General features: G+C 40.8%; 1 long non-coding RNA gene across 2 annotated transcripts in view; it reads right to left on the bottom strand.

Moving 5' to 3' along the window:
- The window catches only part of LOC132989550 (uncharacterized), a 185,759-nt gene that overhangs the window by 41,135 nt on the left and 124,411 nt on the right, over window positions 1–20,213 (bottom strand). The window contains exon 4 of one of the 2 annotated variants that reach the window (XR_009675922.1): window positions 8,254–8,366. The exons of the other annotated variant lie outside the window; for it this stretch is intronic. This is a non-coding gene — a long non-coding RNA (uncharacterized LOC132989550). Of the gene's footprint in view, window positions 1–8,253; window positions 8,367–20,213 lie in introns of those variants that run through there. 2 annotated transcript variants of the gene reach the window in all.

Genomic DNA, 20,213 nt, shown 5'->3' with positions numbered 1-20,213 from the left:
GTGTTACTGCTGGAGCTGAACAGAGGCATCGAGCCGTGTGGCCGGCCCCCTGCCCTTTCCCTGTTGCCTCGGCTGGCTGTAAACAGACTGAGAGGCAGAGAGGTCGAGGCACGCTGCCTGGGAGCCCGCGCTCCACCGAGGCGCGCTAATTACAACAATAATGGAGGCTGATCGCAGGTCCTCACAGGCCATGTCTCCCAGTAAACCACCTCTATGAGAACTCACTACCAATGTTGCTTTTCCTGTTGTTTGAGATTAACACGTAGCTGCTCTTGGTACCCCATTAGGGGGGACTCCTGGGCTGGTTAGAGCATGTTAAAAAGGGCCCCCAGCTCCAGCTCAGGCAGCAGGCCTCGGCCTCGCATAGTTAGGCATAATGAGCAGGCGTTTGCGTAAACACGCGTTAATGCTGTGGGGAAACAGGCAGGGTCGGGTCAGGGAAGTGATGTTAGCGGTAGGGTGGCTAGCACACTAGACCTGGGATCCTGATTAGTGCTCATAAATGATGCAGAAGGCGAGGCTGGATAGAGGACGGGATTGGCTGCAGCGGGGTGAAGCTGCATCACGACGACAGGGAAACTGTGTGAGGTCGCAGTGAGTCAGACTCTGCTGGTAAAGATTATGATTCAACTAAAACCACGACAGCTGTAAAGGAAGTCCCTGTATATTATGTCTGTTTTTGGACAGCGGTGACGGTATCAACCTTTGCATGCCTGTTCACATAGATGACATATGCCACCACAGAGCCGATCATTAACCCCTTCTTTGGCAGGGATGTGCAGAGTGTGGTCGACACGGCTGCAGGCTACAGCCGACAGCGCTTCACGCTCAGCTATGTGTCACTTTGAGAGGCATTGAGGGGCAGAGTTCAGAGGTCAAATCCATTACGGAGGATTGAGAGGGAGTTTCTGTTTGAGGGTGACGTGTCATATGTTGCTATGGGAACGCGGGGGTAGGAACTCTGACCTCTGTGAACTTCAGCTGAGACCAGAGGAGTGAGAGTGAGACTCAGGAGCTGCCACACAATTAGAAATCAGATCCGGATCAGAAATACTTTATTTATCCCCGGGGGGGGGGGGGGGGAATTCAGTGATTCAAGAACTCCAAGTCCATTAATCTGGAGAATCAAACATGATATGAGAAACAGGGACAGTTTTCTTTAAACAGGGACTCAAGTGTCTCATTACTGGACAGAAATTAAGACAATAAAAAAACAATATTAAAAATCTTCCTAAAACAACACAAAATAATTCCCTAATTTTCTGTGATCTCACTTGATGAACTTTTAACCCAGTTCACAAGTGAGCTTGCACCACAAGCCTTGAGCGAGATAGAATTGTTGGGATGTGAAATAGACTCAAAATCAAACCATTTATTTTTTATGTTGCATAAAAACTTTGCAACAGTTAAGTTTAAAAAATATCAGCAAAATAAATCTGAACAAAAATTTAGATAAAAAGTGGACAAGAATCAAACTGAAAATGTATATTACTTTTTAAATGGTGGATTTTGTTTTTCTGAGACTTTCTGAGCATGTACAGTATTTGTTGACATCATGTTTCATCATGTGATTTTATAATAACTGAATATCTGAGTGATTTTCACAGTTGGGTCTCGAGGTGGTCCGCAGGAGTTGATTTACAATAAACTAGAAAATGGTTTCATTTTTTGGTTTGACGTATTTGTTTGCATGTAAAATGACTCCACGTATGTTCTTGAATACTTATACTTTGCAGTAGGCCAGATTTTAGAGAATATGTTAAGTTAAACAAAATAGATTTATTTCATTATGTTTCATTTTTATTTGAAGTATTGATCATAGTTGTGCCATTGAAGGCTTCCTGGGCCCCAAAATCGTTAACATGCCTCTGCATTGTTAAATTCAATCTCATTCTAAACACTGTAAAAACAAGTAGTCATGGAAATACTGTGATGACAAAAAAAACTAAGGACCTTGATTTTTTTGGAATGACTGCAAAGTTACTACAATATTTTTTTCTTTTTTTACATTGAGGGGTATCAAAAGTAGTATTTTGGAGATTTGGACGGCTGACAGAGTTGCTATAAATTGGAGTTTAGAGTGACAATGGACTGTTCATTTTGTGAATGGTATTTAACACTTTAAGGTCTGTATGCTTAAATCCAAACATTTAGACTTTAACTGTCATAATGTATTCATAACTCTGGAAAGGATTTTGTCTCATCAAAAAGTGTAAGGGTTTATTTTTACGTCGATACAGCTAACGAACCTAAACTATACCTGACATGAAGACTATACATGACCCTCGTCTTTGATCAATAATTAAATCTTAGCCTGAGCTGTGACCCATGAGCCAAATATTTACTCTCATATTCTTTTGAATTTAGTACCAAAGAAATAGACCACACAGAAAGTTTCAGAAACTAGCACTAAAAAGAAGCTAAAGATCGTATAACACCCAAGGCCAAACAAAACAGGGATCTGAAATAAACAAGATGTTCTTAAATGTACCTTCACTTAAGTGGGGTGAGAGCAGTAAAGGGAGACCAAACTAACACATCGGGTCTTAGATATCTAATCAATGAGTCCCCAGGAATCCACAAGGTAGCAGATAACTCAGTGTCTACAGTATGTATCGTCAAGGCCCTCAGGTGTGCAGGAAGTGTAGAACAAAAAACAAGTTTTTAGAAATCGATGGTGAATTTGAAAAAACATAAAACAGTCAAACCAAACCAGGAATTAGCAGTCAAAAGCGTACGCAGAACTGAAGCTAGAAAAAAAAAAAACAAGGTCAGATTATTACATTTTAGACTGCAACAACTACATCACACATACACACAAGCATGACTTTACACATGCATGCAGACACACACTCTCTCACATGCACATACACCATTCCCTCTCCACACACAATGATGGCTCAGAGTCAAGTCCAGGCGAGGGCATGCATCTGAAACCAGGAGTGAATCCATATTACATGTGTAGTGTGCTGTCTGTCTGGGTCCGGGTCATCAATTATGAATAGAAATATACAGCCTGCACAAGCCGGGCCCTGGTGTCTCAGCACTTGTAAAGGATTTCTTAAAAGGGGGACAGACACACAGGTTTGTCATTCAGATGCATGCCTGGGACTTGATACAGACACACAGAAGGTTTCCTGTTCTCTTACACTTCCCGCCAGGGGAACTTTTGCTGCTTTCATTTGAGCCGTTCCCTGATGCGCTGAACTTAAGTGAGGCATCAGATAGCTTGTTCTGTAAAACACGAACAGATCCAGTACTGAGAGTTTAGCCTGACATACATAATGATGTCAAGAGACAGACCTGAAAGGTTTACAGGCTTCAACTCTGTCTGGTTACATTTGTATTCTCGCTTTAGAGGGAAAATTGTGATCACCCACTACTGACCTTCTCAATTGTTGGCTTGTGGGCCACAATTGGCCCTAAAATAGATCAAATCGGGCCCTTTAGTCATTTAGCCATTTTAGTCATTCAAACAAAAAGCATTAGCTCAACAGACATTTTAAGCAGATGGAATTTAGGACTGTCAAAAAGACACAATGCTTTTGAGATTAATCCCCCCAAAAAATAAAATTGGTGAAATTGGTTTTGGTGTCATAGCTGATATGTATGAATCTCCTTTTATATCCATAATGAAACAATCAAGCAGGTATCTACTTATACATTAATACTTTGTTGTGATGGAATGTCCCTCTAAATTTTTCATTCGAACGAAGGAACAGAAACAACAAAGATTATAAATCAATATAAGAGAGAGTGAGTTAATACTTTCTTTTTCAGTTTTCACTTCTGTGATAATGAATCTTCTGAGTTCTGGCGAATGACACAATTGCTCATATTGCTCCAAAAATGAAAATCTGGTCAAAGATTGTCTGCCAAGTGGTCCAGAGACTCTTTATGAATGAAAAAAAAAACATGTTGGGACTGGCCAAGAACATCATCTCTGACCTTAACCACACTCTGAACAATGAGTATAAACTATTACAAACCTGACATACAGGGTACCATTTTTAAAAAAGCCAGATGAAGCTTTCTTCTATGCATCAGTCAATCCCTAGATGTTATAAGGCAGTATCCTAGATACAAAGAACATTAAAGGCAATTAAATTAAATGTCATTTCGTTTTTCCTTGTTGTTTCGTTGTATTATCTTGAATTTTTATGTTGCATATGGGGCTGCTCTGGTTCATGGATCATATTGCAGACCGAGTCTGAATATCAAATATAATCAGTCAATGAATCAATTACATTACTTATCGGTATAGATTAAAAAGGGGAAATGTTCACACTTTTACATTCATATGTTTACAAACATAGGATATGCAAATGTCCAGCTCCTTTGCACTTCAAGTTTTGCAAATTTGAAATACAAAAAACTGTTACACGATTGCTTTTTTGTTCTGTAGCTGCTGACAGAAAAACAAAACAAAAAAAACAAGACAGAGCAATAACAAAAACAACACAATGCTACATCATAGCTGTTGTCAGGCATGATGTTTCTCCTGTGGAGAAGTCATTAATCATAACTAAACACCCCAACTCGTCTAAGAATTAAACAAAACATCTCACCTTTGGGTGTGTTTATGTATAAATCTAAGACACACTAGGCTACAACGCAGTGCTCAGAGATGGAATTACAGAGCACATGTAGCTGGCAAAACAAATTTGCAATTCTCCTTGTCTATTCGCAAACCCCTAGTGTACTGCACATGCCCTCTAGAGACAGAACAAACAGCGGTTAAGATGTTTAAAAGGCTTTGCTTTCTTAGATACCTGAGCAGCTGAATACCAATAGACTGCTCTTACATTAAGGGGGTGTGGTGACAAGCTGCTACATTCAGAGCTAGCGGGGAAACGCTAACTCCTCTGCTTTTCTCAAGGGCAAAAATGTGCTTAATGCTTGTGCGTGATGTTATGTGAAGGTGTGTTTTTTTTTGTTGCATGTGTTGTTTTCTGTCAGTCCGTTCAATACAAGAGCTGAGGTAAACACTGAGGCCCCACAAGTGTGTGTGCTATAATGTGTGCTGTAGTCCCCTTCCTCTGGTGGTACATATCCCACTGATTTCTAAAAGGTCACTGTCATTATTGTTGCTTAGCAACCTTGGATGAAAGAGCCATAGGTGTACTGTACTGTACTGTGGATGTGTATGCTGAGATGCAGAGGATGATGGGAAAACTGATGAGTGTTTTTAATGAACTGACATTGACTTATCATGTTAAACACACCCTGCAGAGTGTATTCATGTCTTGGTGTCTTTCTGTGTTGGATGGACTTTTAGAGTTTGTGTTTTAAAAAACACAAAAATGAACCTCACAGGGAAGAAAGACGACACCTGAAATTTAAAAAAGTTATTCACTTGGCGGAGGTGGAAAAGAAATAAAGGAGACAAATAAGTGACTTTTCAAAATAAAGGATGATGTTGCAGAATCTGCCTATAATACACCGAATATTTATTTTGACACGACTAATTGAAGCGTCAGACCAATTCATTAAGGATGAAAATAAGTAATTGCATTAAAAGTAGGTGGAAAAACACTACATGCAGATGTTGTAAATATATATTGGAAGCTTGTTTATGACAGCAACACACGTGTCATAGAAGGTGGGATGCAGCAATCAAAAGTCCTTACCTACTTAGTTAGGTAACAGTCAGTCTTTGAACCCATCGGCTATCTTCTCACAATGATATAGAATCTGGGAGCGTTTGACTGGCCTTATACTTACATTCTCATGCGTTGCCATTGTTTACATTTTCATTAACAACTTGAGAAGCTAGAATGAAGCTGAAGTTGGGAGACGGATTGGACTACGAGTGGATTGTTAGCTGCACTTTCATGCAGAGTGTATTTTGCTGAGGACGTGGAATTCTTTCTGGATGATGTTTTTGCATCTTACACGATGATGTCCGCCTACCAAAGTCATTTGGTCTGACTTTTCTTTCTTTCACAATGATAAAGCCAGTGCAAGGTATGTGCAGCGCCCAGCACAGAGGCACAGTGATCTCTGAGTCATGTCCCATTTGTGGAGTGTGATGGATTTCCCTCTTGCTCTGCTCCCCCAGCTCAGTGGGGAGAAAGCAGGACTGATAAGGTGATTTATCTGCACCTTTCCACCTCCTGTAATGGATGGCACATCCACCTTTACCTGAAACTTCATCATCTCACAGCTGCAGCCCCTTGCTCACATAGAGGTGTGAGAGAGAAATGAAACAGACATGCTGCACAAGAAAAAAGAAAAGAAAATGAAAACAGACTAACCAGATAGTGACTTCCTCGCTGCACTTTCTCATTAAGGTTAGCAGAGTGTGGGAACATGACACTTAGCGCTATGAAGACACTAAATCACGCAGCGGCGTCAAGCGCAAACAAAATATTGGATGGATCTCATTGGTACTGGTGCTTTGATTGATTTCTTAATTCCTTTGTGTGGCCTCACTCCTTTGAGGTTCTCCTCTGTGTTTTCATGGCTACAAGGGCTGGAAAAATGATGAAAGGGTGCAACAAAACATGGGTATTTAGTTTAAATAAGGATTAGGTTGCTGCCATTAAATTATTCTTCAATTCTAGAAGCAGTGTTCTGTTGTAAGTGTCTAAACTACTGTTCAAGTAGAGTTTTCAATTTCAATACCTTAACCTCCAAAAAGCTGGTTTGTCTTTCAAAGCTTTCATTGCTGTAAAGAAAACCCAACTCATTCCAGTGTTTTCTGATCTGCCACATGATTTAAGCAGAATCTATATACCTCGTTGCCTGTGGGCTTGAAAGTGTGTTTGCTTTAATGCCTCACCAATAAATCTGAAGTTCTCTACTTCCAGCAGAGCTTTGAAGAACCAGAAGAGCAACAGAGAGGTGCAGTACTGCCAATGTCGAGGAGAAGGGGTTTCAAAAACAAGATGATGTTGTGAGTGTTTAGAGGTGGTAAACAAAAGGGGGATATTTCCTTTTATGTCTCGTTCATTTGACAACATTTTGTGATAAAAAACAAAACAAAACACATGCAGAAGCATCTGAAACAGGGAAGACCATCAAAGATCATTTGGTGTAGAAAGTTTTTTTTCGTTATTATCTCTGACCCCTCTGCTAGCTCATCTGCCCTCTTTTCCTGGGCCTCACAGCCATGTCTACAAACACTGCAGAGGAAGAAACCGTAAGTGTTTGGAACACACTGAACAATGAATGTATCATGCTGCAGAAATGGTGTGGGTTTTTATGATCTTCTATCCTATTTTGGATTGTGCGAGCAACACCCACTAACCCAATCTGATTAGGACTTGAAATATATGCAGAGGAGCAGCACAGAGTTTGCAAAGCCAATTTTAGGGTCTGCAGGAAGTGAATATTTGATTCTGGTGAGCAGTATTTATACTGAAATACAGAAAAATATGCTTTTCATTGTAACATTGGGACAGTATTTAATTATCTTCCCTGTATACTTTTTTTCTTTTAGGACAGTCTGCTATATTTTTTGGTTTACGTTATGAAGGCAGCTTGACTCCTTGCCTCAACCTCAAGAAGCCGTTTGGAAGAACTGGAAAACTTTTTTAATTCCACAACAACAATCAAGTGGATTTCAACTGTTTAAAGATTATTAAAACAATCATTAAACCATCCTAATTGTTCGGATTAAGCTGTTGAATAAATCCAAAGTTTTTCAATGCGCAGGCATGTTTTTAAAGGACAACAGTGACCCACTTTTACCTCTTTGCAGTTATTGCTTTGTGCTTATAATTTTGTAAAAGTCTGCTGCATGTTTTTTTTAAAAGCTCACATTTGTGCTAATTGAGTATCATGATTCAACAGTGTAGACAATTCCTTTGATTTAGTTAATTTGTTATTAATTAAAAGTTAGACTGAATTTGTCCACGTCCTAGCCTCTGCATTTCTAAGCACACAAGAACCTAAAACTATAAAAAATTGAACTTTCAGTTAATAAAATCCTATCAATCTAAGGGTCTCTTTATATCTGAATCACTATCTGTGTTCTCCTCTGTAAACAGCTCCTCTGCTCTCATTAAACGCAATTATTATTTTCACGGCACAGAGAGGATACCAATTAACCTCGGTGGTCAGCATTAGAAACACGGACGCGTGCCGCTGGTTTGTGCTTCAGCGCCTCGAGCTGCTGACTGATGCCCCTGTGTTTAAACAGCAGTGAGGAAGAGCTGCGTCGGGCTGAGGAGGAGGAGGAGGAGGAGGAGGGAGACAATCAATAGCAGATCAAAGTGTTTTTAGTTTACCTTGGGCTGCAGAGAGAGAGAGAAGCGTTGTAATCAGCAAAGACACTGTTTACTCGTGAAGGCTTCATACGGCGAATGGGAGGACTCCAGGGCGCTGGGATTGGCTAGCTTTTGCTACTTTAAACCACCGATCTGAAATGAATGAAGGAAATAGACAAGAAAAATGTTTCTGCCATCACTTCCACAGAACAATATGAAATAAAACACATTAAGCTTTTTTAAAAACACAATTATTTTATCACAATTTATGTTTCAACATGTTAGTTCTTCGCCTAAAAAAAAGCGACCAGTTTTATGGTTAAGCAAGACTAAAAGCCTACAGCTGTATCTGATCTATGAGGATTCACAGTACAGCAGTGTGTTGAGTTAAATTCTAGCGCTAACATAGTAACATCGTCATAATCACAGAGCAAGCAAGCTGTTTTAACACAGAATCGTCAAGGTGATAACTATTCCTCCTGAGGGACATTGACAGCACCAAATCTTTGCTATAGCTGTTAAAACATTATGATTTATCATCTGGGAGCCATGAATGACAGCGTTTGTATTTGTTTTGATTCATTTTTGTGACAATCCATACATTTCTTTTTTGCTTATTTCACAGGGTAAATTAGAAATTGATGATTATTGCATAATAAAGGATGAGTTGTTGGGATTCATCCCCTGAACACCATGAATATCTGTAAGAAAATGGCTAAAGAGCATACTGGTTGCTGGGACATATCAGCCTGAAAGTTCTCAACTCAAATTCAATTCACAGAAGGTGATGTCTTAACCAATGCCAGTTTGCATCCAACACAAAATTACACAGGGCCATAAAGAATCACAGTTGAAGTTCTGCTTTCCTGGAATCCTTCATTTAAAATTTTTTAAAATTGATACATTATTTGCTTCCTTTAAATGTGGCTACTTCATATTCAGAGACAGCTATAGTGTTCCAGTCCATTGGCTAATCACCTCATTAATGGTGCATTTCAGTCTTCATGGTACACTTGTTGGCCAGTGAGGATTTCTGGAAATTAACATTTTGATCATTGGTAAATACAGATGATGAACTAAACCATGGATGTGAGGCTTAATGTTTTGAACCGATGAACAATATTGGTATTCATGTACAGTAAATGTTTCATACTGTAGATAATGTACAGTATATTTAAAATCATCCTGTGTCATACATATATTTTGTCGAATGCCACTTCCTTGCGATAAACTTGGTAATGTTTGATTTTTAAAGTTCCCAGGGACAAACTCTAGTGGCTCTGGTTCCAGAAGTTAATTTCCCCTTTCAAATCCTCCTTTGATTTTTCACAAAAACCCTATATCAAGAGATTGGCTCCTGGAACCAAGACAACCACCCCAATACTTGTGACTATAGTACATTGAATTCGGCACCTAAATGGCATTAAAAAACGGAAGAAAAGGTAAAGGTACAACATCAACTGCGGCATGACAAGGTTATTAGTACATTTCTTGTTAGCTAACTAACTAGCTAGCCTGCTAGCAAAACTATCTGTTCGCATTCGGCGTCGAGGGGCGGGAAACATTGCTATGCTAACAACAAGCTCAACCAATCAGACTGGTCGCTGTGATAATCTATTATCATGGGTAGAGTAGTTCTTTGCCCAGATATTGCGAATAAATCTTGTTTTTCATAAAATGAGGTTGATATCGTACAAACTTGTGTCTCCTACAGGAGCATATCGTTTTACTCTCGGGTAGCTCGTGGTAAGTCTACCCTGGATGGTTATCAGAAGCTGCAGTTGATGGGTGTGGACTCGTCCATCATCTCCTGGATTACTGACTACCTGACAGACAGACCACAGTTTGTCCGACTTGGCAGTGTTCAGTCTGGAATGGTGGAGAGTAGTACAGGAGCTCCACAGGGGACTGTGCTGTCTCCTTTCCTTTTCACCTCTGACTCTAAGTACAACTCCAGGTCATGCCACTTGCAGAAGTTTTTCTGATGACTCTGCGGTGGTTGGGTGTATAAGTGATGGGCAAGAGGGGGAGTACAGCGAGCTGGTGGATAACTTTGTGGAGTGGAAAGGAAGAAATCACCTGATTGTGAACATGGATAAGACCAGGGAGATGGTGATTGACTTCAGAAGGAAGAGGACAGAGCCACCACCGCTGTGCATCCTGGGAGAGGATGTGTCTGTGGTGGAGGAGTACAAGTACCTGGGTGTCAACATAGACAACAAACTGAACTAGAAGGCCAACACTCAGGCTGTGTACGAGAAGGGGATGAGCCGACTCTACTTTCTGAGGAAGCTGAGATCCTTTAACGTGTGCAGCAAGATGTTGGAGATCTTCTATCAGTCTGTTGTGGCCAGTGCACTGTTCTCTGCTGTGGTCTGCTGGGGGAGCAGCATTGGAGCTGGTGACACCAAGAGACTGGACAAACTCATTAAGAAGGCCTGCTCTGTGACAGGCTGAAAGCTGGACTCTTTTGTAGTGGTGACAGAGAGGAGGACTTAACAAACTGTTATCCATTATGGATAATCCTGAGCACCCTCTGCACATCCTACTGGACAAACAGCGGAGCAGCTTCTCCAACAGACTGATCCAACTCCGCTGTCACAGGGACAGACACAGGAAATCTCTCTTACCGAAGGCCATAACTCTGTACAACAGCTCACCTCTTGCGAGCAGAGAATTGTCATCATGATAATATCTGTCTCTCCTTACTGTAATCTGTTCTGCATATGTTAAATTTACAAATTATCCCTGCACTCAAGTTCACTTCATTTGTCTGTCTACTCGCCGTTATATTGAATAGTTTCTGGTGATAACATGTCAACACCCCTGCACTTTAACTTATGTATCACTGATTGCACAGCTCCCTATGTCAATACTGTCCATTTACAACTCTGTTTTTGCACATTTACTTCTATCTCCAGCAAAGTATGTTGTATTTAATATTTTCTTAATTAAGACTAGTAATGCTTAATTAAATCCTGGTTGTATATATTCCCATTTTTAGTTTTGATATTTTTAGTGCTTATTTAGTTTGTATTTAATATTATATTGTGTTTAGATTGCTAACATTGTGTTTTTTGCTAATATTGTGTGTTTGGACAACCTGCTGCTGTAACGCCACAATTTCCCAGTTTGAGATCAATCAAGTAATTCTATTCTATGACATTATGGCTAATAATTAAATCCGCTATGGAGAAAATGAGTGGGAATTTTACTTCTGGAACAACAGTTGAGCCCTAGAGGCTGTGGTGTGTACTCTAAAAGTAATAATATAATATAGTAATTTTATTAACTAAATTGCATCCTCGTTTAAATATCTGTATCAATGTTCTTAAGATGGAGCTGCGTCTTTATTTTTTATTGTGCAACCAATAAATGTATGCTGACTGTATTGAACGCTTTAAAAAATGAATTTGTTATTGGCTAAACAACCGTATTTCCCTTACTTATCAGCCATCTATTTCAGATGATAATAATAATAAGTTCAATGCCAGGGAAGAAAGTTCATGTTTTTTATTTTCTTCACAAATCGGACCTGAATGAAAATGAATCAAAGCAAATCAGAATTAGTATTTGTTTTATTGTTTTTTATTATTTTTATATTTTGGGAATGGGAGGAAAAACCGGAACTATCCTGGAGTAAACCTCAGTAAAGAGGCCAATGAGTTGGGCAGGAGGGTCATGGATGTGAAGCAGGACTATTTAACTTAGAGGAAAAAAATTGAGCTTTCCCGGAGCAAACCTTGTGACGGTACAATATTTAAGCTAAGGGGGTTTTAAGGATATTTTTATAATGTCACCAAAGAAACATTAATTTTTTTTTTTTTAAAGAGCGCCTTAAAGCCCTATTTGACAGAGCAAAATGCGCTGGGCTTCTTTTGCTCCATCAGGTGAGTTTTGACAGAGATCAAAATTCTATTTTCAATTTCTGGTAACCCCATATTCATGTAAATCAGCACCAATTTTTTACCACCCAACTTCTTGGACAGGTCTTTGAAAATAGCCATGTGGAGGTTTGTGACAGTTTCTTTGATTATCAGGAAATCTAAATCCTTGACCTCTTCCCATATTTTCCTATACAAGCTGTCAGTGATGGTACTTGGTGGTACCACGCTGTAATCCACCTTTGCTTTTTGAAAAGCAAACTACCTGCTCCACAACTTCTCTGACAGTTGATCTTTTGCTTCCTTCCAGTGCCGCTAAATCTTGTACCAGTTTAGACACTGACATTGACTCATTTGCCAATGGTACAATCTCACTAACTTCTGGTAACTGTGTTGTTAACTCTATGTTTGTCAAAATTTTAATATCAGTCACTGATGATTTCTGTCTTGGTGTTACTGGCTTACCGTTTTTAAAGGAGGAGCTCACCCTGCTGCTGCTGGATCCTGTTTCACCCTGCACGCTATTAAACACTGACTCAGTGAGGCAAGTTGCACTCATGGTGGCCCTAAGCAACTGTTTCGGTGCCATTAATTGTCTGTCTTCTAGGACGAGGACGTCTTGGTGTCGCTTTCGGTTGTTTCACCCTGCTCGAGATCAGACACTGACTCACTAACAGAACTTACACTCTCAGTGACCTCTGGCAACAGTGTTGTTAACTTCACGTTTGTCAAAGTTATCCTGTCAGTCACCAATGATTTCTTGGTTGGTTTTTACTAACTTTCTGTTTTTAAAAGAGGCGCTCGCCCTGCTGCTGCTGGATCCTGTTTCATCCTGCATGCGATTAAACCGAGACTCTGTGACGGGAGTTTCACTCATGGTGGCCCTAATAAAACGTTTCATTGTTATTAATTCGCACGTCTTCTGGAGAGGACGTCATAATGTCTCTTTTGGTTGTTTCATCCTGCTCGAACACTGACTCAGTAACAGAAGGTACACTCTTGGTGACCTCCAGGAACAATTTCGGTGTTGCGGATATTCTACTTTTTAAGGAGGTAGTCTCTGAGGTTAGACTGCTGGTTCTGTCTTTTTCTAGAAGACATTTGCAGCATACTCTAGTTTCTAGAGAATCAGCAGTGATGATGCTAGGGATCTTTGTGCCACTGCTGGTCCTGTCCCTGTCTAGACAACTGGGTATCAGAGGCTCCGCTGCCAAAAGTTCACTTTCAGTGTCCTCTGATAATGGTGTCAGTGTCTTTTCATCTATGCCCTCTAAACAGCACATCACCCTATCACTATGGTGGCCAGCCTGAAACTGCTGCCACCATCTCATCAGTCCCAGGAAACTCCACATTTTGCTCTGTATTTCTCTATAGATAATGTGACACAACTGAGAAGGAGACGCTATCCTGTTCTTTTCCGGTTCTTCGACAATCTCTGATGTTGTCATACCATTTGTGATATGGTCGTAGAGGAGATCACTAAGTTCTGTTGTAAATACTTCGACATCACTGTTTGAAATTGTCACGGCAAACACAACCCTGGGATTTTTACTACGTCTAGGGCTTCCAGGCGTCTGCTGCCCGCGGCATAATTGTTTGTGGCTGCCAACTAAGGTAAGGGAGACGGACCTTACCTGTTGCAGTCTTCTCTCGGCGCAATGATGCGTCACTCTCTGGACCAGCTCACTCTGCTCGGTTCAAACCAACGCTTTCCTCCGTCGGATGACAGTTCATTATTTAACAAAAACACGCGACAATAACTCAAAGACTTAATTACAAAGAACACGGGAAGGCACCGACAGTCTCTCGTCCAACTCCCACGAAGCTTCTCACATTCCCCAAACATTTGTGTCCTGCACACCTGCCCGCCTCAGCTAATCAAGACGGTGGCTTCCCTGCCATTGGCCGTTCGACCAGGCAGGAAGGCCCGCCCCCCCTCACTAGCTTGACATCCATGCCATACACCTATCAGGGACTGTGTTGCCGTAACAAAATAATATTATGTGGTCCCTTAAACATCTTAAACTCTTTGTCATCCTTTTCCAAAAACAAAGAGTCAACGCTAGCAGACAATAAAAACATGGAGTGATTGCTTTCCTCTTGGTAGATACGGCACCATTTCTTTTTCAGCTTTGCCAAAATACGCTGTATCGATATTTTGGCAAAGCTCTTAAAAGAAAATGACCTAATCTTGTTCCACACCCTTTTCAAAGTCAGTTTGTCACTCTTCTTTGTGGATGCTTTGCAAGATGAATAGCTTTCTTTGTGAAATGTCTTTGCGATGTCCTCTGCGACACTTTGTATCTCCTGACTGCTGTCACTTTGGAGAATGTTAATCTCGTTGCTCGACACCTCACCATAAAGAGATGATGTGAGACTACTGAACTCTTTAGTGATCATTTCTTGGATTGCTTTTGTTGTTGGACTCAAGTGTTTGGCTAATCCTCTTGAGACCTTTGACCCTTTTGAATATTTGGAGGTTTTTGACTCGGATGATAGGGATTGTGACTGATCGCTGTTACTGTTGTCAGCCACCTCTGACTGTTGTCTGTCATCGGTCCCTTCTCGCTTGAAGAGGGGCTTCCAGCTGGTCCACCCCTCTGATCCAGGTTTGCATAAACTTTGGATCTTAATCAGAAATGCTTTTAACAAATATGAAGCATGACTAACCATATTATTTAGTCTATCAGGGGGGGTGATGCGAGGATTCATTTCTGGTTCCACAGTGTCTGCATTAACTATAATAGTACAGTTTACACTTTTTGCAACCTCTTTCGCAATTAAATGTGTCAAACTATTTATACTCGCACAATCAACAGTGTCACTGATGCCAAAAGCTGTGGCAAAACTTTTAGTAACCGTGTCACCGAAACTGGCCTCAACATGCTCCTCGGACATGGTAACATTTGTGCTCTTATGATTAGCCAACAAGGATCGTGTTGCCAATGTAATGATGTCCATTTGAGACAAAGGAATTTCCGCGGTAATTTTACAGATTCACTCGCGACAGGACGAGATATGTACGATGTACGTGGTATAAAACTCAATACAAACCTTATAAACACATAAACAAACAACATTAATGCTAAGCCCCGCCCCCAAACAGTAGTTTAGCAACGGTTGCTAGGTACTGACAGAACACTTTGTTGTTTTTTAAACAGTCAGAGGAAGTTTTCAAATCAACTCTTCATGTCTTAAATACCTCTGCAACAAACAAAAAAGAAAGAAAAAGTATTTCATTATGTTCCTATGTCAGAGAAACAGTGTTTTGAAATAAACTATCATGAGAACTTAGTCCTGTTTCCAGTATTGTTTTTCTCCAGCTGTGAACTTGGTGGGGGGACAGGCCACAGAACAATTTTTCATACAAACAATGAGCAGCCAAACTTACAAATAAACAAAATAAATTATTAGACATAAAAAGATACAAAAAACAAATTTACACAGCAATTTTTTAAAGATCGTCTTCAATCCTGTTTGACCCCTGTAAACACTTAAATCACTTAAAATAATGTAGTCGTTTTTGCATATCTAAGTTTGACCCAGGGTGAAATTATAACCGCAGACAATATCTCTTGACAAAGCTTTAAAGCCACATTTACGACTTTTAATCGTAATTGGTTGAATACATTTAAATTACCTTCTTCGTCGCTTCTTTGGCATGACATTGTCTGTTTGAAGATCAGATGCTGTTTCTGCTCGTGCAAGCTTGCGTCTAGCATCTCCATATGTGTCTTCAAAACACACACACACACACACACACACACACACACACACACACACAAAAAAGGACAAAGTTAAAGGTTCTTTATGTAACTTTTTACATGTATAAAGCGTTTTTTATCGCCCATTAATAAGCGAACGGTTAACTGATGTGAAAAAGTAGATGTTCACTGTCTATCTGTGTTGCCTGTATACAATTTTTACCCGGGTCGTATTTTCTGTGAAAGCTCCAGGAAGTGACATTTTATGCGCGCTCTCAACGTCCTCCTCACTCCGCTCTGCTTACAGAGATCAACAGTACAAACTCATCACACACTCCCGCTACAGCCAGAGGCCGCCTTCCACACACTTCTATCCGCCCTAAAGCCTGGCTCACACTGTGTGATTTTTCCCCGAATATTTTTTTATAAAAGTCGGGGTGGCATGTCAGCTCACACTGTACGACCCAATTGTCGGTTACGGCCGGAGAGCTCACACTGTACGAGTGAAATCCGAACGGAGCGTTGACAATTGTTAATAAAGTTTCATTTGAAAACTCCAACGGACGGCGGTTGGTGAAAGAGAAGGAAGTGGAAGTTGTTGTAGGATATAGGAAAGTTGACATATGGATACAAGTTTCAGAAAAGTGCTGCACTGATTATCTGTACTAACAAAAAAAAATGCCTGGTTGCGTCCTGCCGCTGGTCGCCATGACTACAGTGCTCCCTTGTGATTATATTGTAGTCACACACAACTTCTGCCGGACCCTTTCATGGCGTAATGTTTGTTTGAAAGAAATCTGGGCGTCCCCGACTATCGCCGGGCTGACTGAGGCCTAAGGGATTAAAACACTCCGTCTTAGCCTCATCAGTAAACCAAGTTGCAGGGATAATGTCCACTAGAGCAGTGGCTCTCAACTGGTCCACCCTCAGGACCCACCACCAACTCCAAACAACAAATATATTTTTCCAGGCACATACTGTATTCATGACCCACTGAAAATAGATCTCTGACCCACTTTTGGGTCCCGACCCACCAGTTGAGAAACACTGCTTTAGAGGACCTTGTCCAGTCTCAATGTCAACCTCGAGCCTCAAGCATCTACTACAATTTAGAGACATTCACTTTATCACCAGGGCGCTGGAGCTCAGTTGGCAGAGATGTACTGAGGCTGCAGTGCTTGTTATACTGGTCGTAGGTTTGACTCCTGGGCCTGACGCTATTTTAAATAAAATCTTTTAAAATTATGTATATATATATATATATATATATATATATAACCCATACATGAACCATCTGTGCTTGACATAACACACAACATTTTCAACTGTTTTGTAGTTTATTCAACGTTAGTATATAGTTAGGGTCTGCCGGATATGTTTGTAAGTGCCAAAACAAAAGTCAGCTAATAGGAAGTCTTCTCTAAGAGATATTCATCCGTTGAGTGGACGGCAGGCTGAGTGACATTGACCCATGACACCACCCTCCCTCCTCTGCCACATCCTCTGAGCTGTAAAAAGCATGTCTTAAATGGGGGTGGGGGGCTGAGGAGGAGTGAAATGGGAGAGAGAAAGACTAGGAGGAGGAGGAGGGGTGTTATGAACCTGAGTGTCTTTGGAGGAGGAGACCAAAGAGCTAAGATTTCTGGATGAATTAGGGGATTGATTCCTGTTTTAGTGAGTTTGAAAACATAAATCATTTGCTTTCCGTGTCATTTATTTTAAGCTTTTCTCCTTGTCATTTTTAACTTCTGTCCTCTCTGGGTCACCACAGTTGCACCTGCTCTTCTCTTTCCCTCCACCGCGCTGAAGTGACCACACACACCACACGTGTCACAGGCCTACCAGACAGGGGAAACCAGCAGTGATTTAGCAAACAAGCGCTCAATCAATGGTGCGGTGAAGCGTGAAACACATGCCAGTCAAAACCTATTACGTTCAAACAGCCCTCTTCAACTTCCACTCCACTGGTCTGACCCTTGGGCTGCTAGCCAAAGAGACTGGCCAGAGGACAGCTATGGTGTTAGGAAGTCATACACTCATGCCAGTGTTCAGGGCTTTTTGGTTTCAATTCAAGATTTCTTTAAGTTTTTGACATTGTTTGATTTTTAAAATGTGGGAAACATTCATAATTACAAATATCTTCAGGAAAAGGCAGATTGTAAAAAAAAGATTTCTCAGCAGAAACACTGTAGTGTGGCCTTTGCACTTGATCAGCTATTTTTCCACATCTGTCGTCACTTATTTTTGAAACAATTCACTTCTGGTATTAGTTATGGAGATTTGGATTTTCTTGATGCAATGACATGACAATGTCAACCATGTTATTTTTTGTTTAAATCCTTCCAGTCTGCAAGTGTTATATGTTTACTAAAATATAAGGAGACAGGAATGAAAAAAAAACAGGGGAAAGTACTTGTCAAAGTTGTATTTGCACCACAAATCTATGTTTGAGTTGGTTGTTTCAACAGTCATATAGGCCAGATGTTACGGTGGATTTACTTCCCAAACACTGCCGAGGTGCCCCCAACCGCCTGGGGCACCTCAATCTGAAATCTCTCCATTAATGCATGACCATAGGCCCTGTCTGTGCTTGTGTGTATTTCAGGCCCATATGTGTGTGTGAAGCATGTCGTATTAGGTATAATCCCCTTGCAGATAAATAAAGTAAAAAGAAAATGCATGAATCATGGTAATATTTGGGACCCATATGGATGCGTCTAAACATTACTATTTGTTATTAAGTCATGGAGGTTATTTTTATACTTAAAAACGGTTTTCAATTGTGCAATGTCAAGAGTTTCAGGACTGCCCCTGAAATCCTCCTGAACCATTTGTTTACATTATGCACCTCACAGCGGGAGACTCCAAGTCAGACGGGAGGGGGGTTGGCGGCACTTGCGGGTCTCCTGAGGCAAGACTAGACGGAAAAGGAATGACACGTGAGTGGCGGATGAAGCAACAGAGTCCGCTATAATGAGTATTAGACTTTATAATAATGCTATTTGTAGTTTTACAGAATAACAATATATCAACAAAAGAGCGGAGAAGAACATACTGGCGTACAGAACATGTAATGCAGCCGTTTAATTACGTGCAGAGAGATATCACCTGTCCCGTGAATATAGTCTATGGTTGGAACTTATCGCAGGGAATAAATGTCACCACCTCCTCACACTCGCTTGAGGTGAATTCTCCAGATAAGGATAAAATCCTGCTGCGTTCTCACATCAGCTTGGACTTACTGCAGTGGTAAACTTTTGGCAACTTCAGGGTATCCTTTCTTCCTAATTGTGCTGAAAACAAAGTTTCTCAACCTTTTTTGGTTTGTGCCACTTCTAAGTTAAACAATGTACACTTTTGGCCAATTGTCATTAATTTGCTGTATAACTCTTGTACATCGTTATGTTACTATTTGTTAGGAAGTACTGACTCCCAAGTTGGTGACTGCTGTACAAGATCGGACAACTCCTCAAGTTACCAGTGTCAAATGAATTGAGCTATTTGTGGTATAATAATGAATGGATCACGGAGAGAACCAGCTGAGTGTGTTTTTCAGTTAAAAAGAGCTAGCTCTATGCTAATAGCAGCAGAAAATGTGTAATGATGGACTCTGCCCTCTGGTCTCTTTCTGTGTTCCTGTCACTGTAGCTTTTTGGCCGTCAGAGCACAGAGTGAGGATCCAGGCATCACCAAGTGATTTACACACATGTTCACATGTGCAAAAATTCAAGGCAACACACAGACACACACACAAGCATGAGAACACACACATAGACACAAAGCATCACACACACACACACACACACACACACACAAGAGGCAGGCTGCGAGCGAGCTGGGTTTTTGTGTAGCAGCACATGCGAATGAGGCTAAAAGAAGTGAAATGAAGCCTTTGACTCAAAGAGGAGCTCGGGGCGTGCTGCAGGCACAGAGCTCAGTCAGAGAGGGAGCTTGGCAGGCAAATGCGCCTTCTGTTGACAGCTTCCACTGAACATCTAATGGCGAGAGATGGGGGCCCACAACCGCTTTCTTCCACGCCATTGGTTTCCCATTTTATCGCGTTTAGTAGGGCGCCTCTCAGCGCATTTGCAAATATGTCAAGTCACCATTCATATTTCACAGTTATTAGCATTGTCTCTGGATTTTTTTTTTGTTTTTTTGTTTGAGCGATGTTGTTTTTCTTTCTAAGGAAAGTTCTTTGTTTGAGCTCTTTTTCTGTGCAGACTTAGAGAACAGGGCTCAGCACTGATGCCTTGGAGACTGGGTAGTTTTTCTTTTTTTGGAGAGGGGGTTTATGTATTCTTTATGATGTGATATACAGCCTGGGAGAGGGAACATTGGGTAAGAACATACCAATGCCAGGCTACGTTCACAGCATGATATGAGGATGAAAATGATATGAGAATATCTCC

The sequence above is a fragment of the Labrus mixtus genome, chromosome 2 (assembly GCF_963584025.1).
Source record: "Labrus mixtus chromosome 2, fLabMix1.1, whole genome shotgun sequence".
Classification (NCBI taxonomy): domain Eukaryota; kingdom Metazoa; phylum Chordata; class Actinopteri; order Labriformes; family Labridae; genus Labrus; species Labrus mixtus.
This window is presented reverse-complemented; position numbering and strand designations above follow the sequence as displayed.